Raw genomic sequence first — 6,871 nt, 5'->3', positions numbered from 1 at the left:
TTTATGAAAGTCAGTTCTCCCCACCACATGGGTCCAGAAGTTAACTCCAGCTGTCATGCTGAAGAAAAGTTTCTTTTACCTGCTGATCTGTCTCCCTGGATCATTGTCTTAGAATTTTAAAGTAGGTTTATATTTTAAAAAAATATATTTATTATATATATATGTGTGTGTATGTGTGTACCTGTGTTTATGTATGTACACATACACACACACACACACACACACACACACACACACACACACACACACATACACGGGCACTGGTACCTACAGAGGCCAGAGAAGGGTGTCAGTTACCCTGGAGCTGGAGTTACCTGCAGGTGTGAGTCTTCTGATATGGGTGCTGAGATACAAAGACAGGTTCTTTGCATGAACAGCATGCACTTTTAACTGTTGATCTTTTGTTCTATCCGGATTGGTCTGGCCCATGTGATGGTGTGTGATCTATGATTAAAGTTAGTGTTTATCTTCTGTGTAATTTTAGAGGTAAAGATAATATAACTGCAGTTAGCAGTTATATTATCCCTGGCCAAAGTACTGAAGAGAAGCTGGGCAGGAGAAGACTCTAAGCAGTTTCCTAACTTCTCATGCTCGCAGTGTTCACTGCATTCAGTGGAAGAAAAATTTCCTCACCATAAGTTAAGTGTGTAAATGTTAAAATATAAAATTGAGGAAAGGTCCATATGACAAACATAAAGAACCATTACTTTTCTGTTTTGCTCAGGCTAACATTTATAATAAAAATATTTCTGAGAAAAAAAAAAGCGTGAAGAAATTCTACAATACACATTCCATAAAAGGTTTCAGAGCATGTGAAATCTGTGCCTAATGTGATAAAAAAAAAACAAACCTTTAGTTTTGTGCCCAAATAATTTTTAGCATTTTAACTCAATGCAGCTTAGCTTACACAAAATGATTTTGTTTTATTTGTTAAAACAAGAAATAGAACAAAAAAAATAGTTCCCCTTTTAACTCTGAGGATAATTTGCTTTCTCTGAAAACCACATGGTAGCAGATGCACAAAATGTATTTTTATTTCCAAGTACAATGAAGAAAATGTGGTTGTTTAGACTAAGCAGGAGGAAGACCATTTCCTCAGAACAAAGTATGCAAGTTTTGGTTGGTGAATAACATGACATGTTTTTATTGGCTCATTGCTGTGTAGATCCTGAATTGACTAGTGATGAGAAAGAATAGATCTTAGTAATATAGTTATGTAGTTGGTAAACATTTTGTATTCATTTATGTATAGTACCTGGAATTCCATTCACTGTCTGCTGTGGTAGATATGTGAAGATCCATTTCACCTGAGGTGTCAATCTAGTTATTAGTGTCAGGAATGTAGAGTGTCTGTAAGTGCAAGCAGGAGATGAGGAGATTAGAATGTCTAGAAACCATGATTGAAGCACTGTCTTTGAAACTCTGATTTTGCACAGTCCTCATTATAGTCATGACTCTGACACAGGCAGATGACACGGGTTATGAAAATAGGCATCTAAGCTTAAATCCTATTTTCTTATGCCATCCTTTCTCATATAAGTTCTGAAATGTTGGGCACAATACTTGGCTACTCCAAATCATGTTAAATAAAACAGGAGTAGCTGTAGCTTTGGCACTTAGAGCTGTTCTAATAATAAAATGAAATTATATTTATAAACGTTTATATCAGTATCCTTTATAGACTAACAGTGGCTATCACTTTCTAGATGCCTAATATGTTTCTGTGCATAGATTATACAATGCATTTGTCTGTATATACTTATTCGGAAGTCTGTGTTCCCAAGGTTTATCTGGCCTGATCCTCTGTGATAATTATACTATGAGTTATTTATTTAAGGGGCATACTATAAATATTATCGGTTAAGTTTTGGTAAAGTCACACAAGGCTGAGCTATAGGGAAATACACATAACAATGTACTAACCAGAATATGCATTACATCTTATCAGGAAGTGGTTAGAGTAGACGGATGCTGGTGATAGACTTTCAGTGTAACTTTGGTATAATAAATAGTTGAGGGCTTCCTACAGGATGTTCCTTCCTGGTTTGGGCTACTGGAGACTACACGATTGTTTAGGAGCTTTGCCTAACTAGTCTTGTCCCTTGCCCAGTCACCACCAGGAGCTGGACCTGGTGGTGGTGGTAGTGTGAGTGAGCTGGTCCTAGGAGCATGAGTGAAGAAGAGCTGGCCTTACTGCTACACTGGCATGAGGTGACCTAGCTACCTGAGGGAACGAGGAAAGCTGAGCTGGGGGATAAGAGAGCAGGTGGGCTGTCCGCTTTCTCATGTGCAGCAGCACTCCGGAGAATGGGCCCTGTACTTCCCCTGAGCAGCACAGTAGGGGTGGCCCTGACCTAGGGTCACAGGTGAGCCAGCCTCTAGGGTAGGAGCACAGGAGAAATCTCCCTGCCAGTCATCTGATGTGAGGTGGCATGGATGTGGGGGCAATGTTTTCCTCTTTCCCCTACCCCCCACCCCTGCCACCTATAAAACTGGCCCTGGGATCATGAGAGGAGGAGCACTTGACAGACTCAGCCCTGTACCCTTGCCTGGGCAACATAGTGGACCTGGCTCTGATGGCGAAGGTACAGGTAAGCCAGTCCTAAGGGTATGGGAGCAAGAAAGCTGCCCCAGGCCCACACAGGCTGTAGCACTTGGGGGAGTGGGCTCTGAACCTTTGCTTGGCAGAAGTTAAGCCAGCCTACGGGCATGAGACCATGAGAATTGACCTGCCTCCTGCTGAAAGCAGCATTGGGTGGCCTAACCAGAGCAGTACTAGAGAGCTTGCTCTGGAGGTGCAGATAAGGGAGAGCTGGTGGGCTAACTGGGTCAGCTACCACCCAGGCCCATACCCAGACCTAGGGCTCTAAATTTGCCCATCCCCAAATCAATATTATCTACAAATGGTTGAGATGTTTGAAAAAACAAGTCCTGCTGTTCCAAAGGTATAGGTTCCCCATGACAAAAGGCAACAACAGAATAACCAAGAGGAGTCAGGACTCCTCTGTGATGGTGTCACAGAAGCCAGAGATCTTAAACCATGCCAATGACTCATTGCAATGAACATTTACAAGTGAAGATATATGGACAGATATACTGTGGGGTACACTGTGACATACTACAGCTTCCACAATGAGATATTTGCTTTCTTCCTTTCTTCCTCTCTTTCTTCTTTCTTTCTTTCTTTCTTTCTTTCTTTCTTTCTTTCTTTCTTTCTTGTTTGTTTTTGTTTTTGAGAAAGTGTTTTTCTGTATAGCCTTGGCTGGCTCATTTGTAGATCAGGCTGGCCTCCAACTCCACCTGTCTCTGCCTCCCCAAGTACTGGGATTACAGGCATGTGCTACCACACCCAGCTCTATGAGATTAGATGCTCTTTGTTCATTCATTCATTCATTCATTCATTCATTCATTTACTTATTCATTTATATATTTTTTACAATTTATTCATTTTATATCCTAAATATAGCCCATAGCCTCCTCCCTCATCTCCTCCTGTTCTCACCCTCCCTCTCTCCTCCCTCCTCTCTGCTTCCCCTAGTCCACGGAAAAGGGGAATCCTACTCCCCTGCCATCTGACCCTAGCTTATAAAGTCTTATCAGGACTGCTTGATTTGTTTGTACTTTGTGTTTTGTTTTGGAAGGAGGTTGTGAAGGCAAAGGGTGGATATGAGGGGAGGGGAAGATGAACGGGACTCTGTGCATTATTTGAAACCCACAAATAATAAATAAAAAATTTAAAAAGAGTTTTTATGAATTGCTTGTGACCAGCAAAATCTAAAAGAAACAAGATTAAGAAATTCCAATTAGCTTTAGTTTCTATGAAGATAGTATGTGATACAATAGACATAATTTTCCTGTATGTTAGACTCAGGTAAGCCTTTAATGATGTCAACTGATCTTGATAATAACCTTCTTATATGAGATATTTAAAGACCACACCAGGATCTTTCTGGTATCATGTATCATTTCAGAGAGAGTAACAAATTATTCATAATTTTCTTATTTTCTCTAATATTTGTGCAACATTAGACTTGATTTTTAAGAAAACAGCTAGGAAGACTATGTAAATATTACTAATGCGAGGACCAAGGAACTAATAAATTCACGTAAAATTACAATGCAATTTTTCCCAAACCAAAACTAAGTTGTGAAGCATTGTAGCAATACCCAAATTGTGTTCCCTTGACCGTAAAATGGAGTACACTGGCATTTATAACCCACAGCATAAGCTTCTTTGAATTCCACATTGTACTTGATCTACCTGATCAGTTTCCAAAACTACTTATTGAGGCCATTTCTGGCTATGACTGAAATAAAAAACACCGAAATACTGAAATAGAACTACATGTTATTTTCGCCAAACAGAGAATAGGAAATGTTGGCATGATTGTAAGAATCGTCTTGGATAGTTTCCTACTGGTTTCCAAAGAGAATGGATAAGCAGTAGATAAATGCCCAGACATTCAGATTTTCCTTTTCACAAAACTCATATACAAACTTTTGAAATACTGTCTACAACTTAGTCATCTACACAATGCATTTGAAAGCAATAAAGCAAAGTCAAAGATATATAGATTTGGTGTATAAAAGAACCTAGATTCAACCACTGGCTTTGAATATCTGTGCTGTTGAGACTTGGCCGGGAGATGAAAGCTGGAGAGGATGCGAGAACTTGAGCTACATGTTGTTTTTATGGGACTGGAGGGGCTTGATTTGTGGAGAAGAGTCTCCAGCCACAGATCAAGATGCGTTGTGACCCTAATCATCTGAGCTGATAAAATAGCTGTCACATGTGTGAAGGATGTCATATTCTGAGATGTATTCTCAGTACTCCACGGTACATGAAAAACAAATCAATTTAGATATAAACATCTCCTAAAGAAGAAAAGGTTCTGTAAGTTCATTATGCTTCTTCACTCAAGGGCAGTGAATGGGAGCAGTTAGAAATGGAAAGAGACTTCTATGTCTACAAATCTATACAATTCAGACAGCTCTTTAATTAGACATGCTATCAAATATTTAGATCTGAATCATATCACTAACTTCATTTTCAGGTCACCATTTACATACAATGAATGTTCTGCCTATAATTTTTTAAATTATAGGGTAATTTGCCAATATGAATTATAATGCTGTTAATGTTCATATGGTTTGAGTTTGTAGAATGAGTGTTGACATGATTGATTGTTATTGACTTAATTCTGAAAAAAAATCTTGTTGACTATACTCTATATTCTCACTAAGCTATATTGTAGTTACCATATGCTCTCCATAAAAATACCTTTTGGGATATGGTTTCAATTGTCTAAATGTCTGTCAACTTAGCGAGGGTAAATACAGGTTACTCAGTTAAATAGAAAACATTTAAATTATACCAATATGTTAAAGCACAAATGATATTTCTTCAGTGTTGGAATCATATTTGTAGAGTCTGCTTTCATACAGATTTATTAAAATAGTGTATTCTTGCTCTCTCTATATGTATATATATAATTTTATTTTTTACTTTTTATAATTTATTCACTTTATATCCCAGTTGTAGCCCCCTCTCTCATCTCCTTCAGGTCCATCCTCTCTCCTACCCTCCCCATCTACCTCCCCTAGTTCACTGGAAGGGGTAGTCTTCCTCCCCTACTATCTGACCCTAGTCTATCAAGTCTCAACAGGACTGCCTGTATCTTCTTCCTCTGTGGTCTGGCAAGGTAGCCCTTCCAAGAGGAAATGATCAAAGAGCAGGCAACTGAGTTCATGTGTGAGACAGCCCCTGTTCCCCTTACTAGGGATCTCATATTGAGAATCAGTTGCCTGTAGGCTACATCTGAGCAGGGGGTCTAGTTCCTCTCCATACATGTTCTTTGGTTGATGCATCAGTCTCTGCAGGAGGACCTGGGCCCAGATTTGTTGGCTTTGATGGTCTCCATGTGGAGCTCCTGTCCCAGCCAGGTCCTTCTATACCCTCCTTCTTCCATAAGACTCTCTGTGCTCTGCCCAAAGTTTGGCTATAAATCTCTGCATCAATGTAATCCACCATTTAACAAACTAAAAAAAAAAAAAAAAAAAAAAAAAGAAAAGAAAAAAAAATACTTGATTATCTCATTAGATACCTAAAAAGCATTTGACAAAATGCAACAACCATTTATGTTTAAAATCTTGGGGAGATCAGGGTACAAGACCTAAACATAGCAAAAGCAGTAAACAGCAAGTCAAACTAAATGGAGAGAAACTTGAATCAATTCCACTGAAATTAAGAAAAAGTCAAGGCTGCCCACTCTCTCCATATCTCTTCAACATAGTACTGGAAGTCCTAGCTAGAGCAATAACACAACTGAAGGATATCAACAGGATACAAATTGGAAAGGAAGAAGTCAAAGTATCAGTACTCTCAGATAATATGATAGTATACATGAGTGACCCCCAAAATTCTACCACCGAACTCCTACAGCTAATAAACACCTTTAGCAAATTGGCTGGATACAAAATTATCTAAAACAAACAAACCAACCAGTATCCCTCCTGTTGCTCTTAAACTCACAAGAATTATTTTATTTGCTCATTTAATAATTATTTATTGAGAAAATACAAATGCCATATAAAACAGAGATAATTCATTGACTTACAGAGGTTATATTTGGTGGCAGGAAAGAAATAACTGTGTCCACAGAGATATTAATTCATGACCAGCTAAGACTCAGGATAGGATGAACAGGGAATAATACACTAAAGACTATGGGTGATACAGAAAACAAGCAAAAAGGTAACAGGAGAGAAGGCATCTGAGATACTCTTATCAGTGTGAGAAGATACCTGATAAAAATGACTTCATTGAGGAAAGTTTGGTTTGGCTAATGGTTTCTGAGCTTTCTATCCACGA

Source organism: Meriones unguiculatus, chromosome 19, assembly GCF_030254825.1.
Source record: "Meriones unguiculatus strain TT.TT164.6M chromosome 19, Bangor_MerUng_6.1, whole genome shotgun sequence".
Lineage (NCBI taxonomy): Eukaryota > Metazoa > Chordata > Mammalia > Rodentia > Muridae > Meriones > Meriones unguiculatus.
This window is presented reverse-complemented; position numbering follows the sequence as displayed.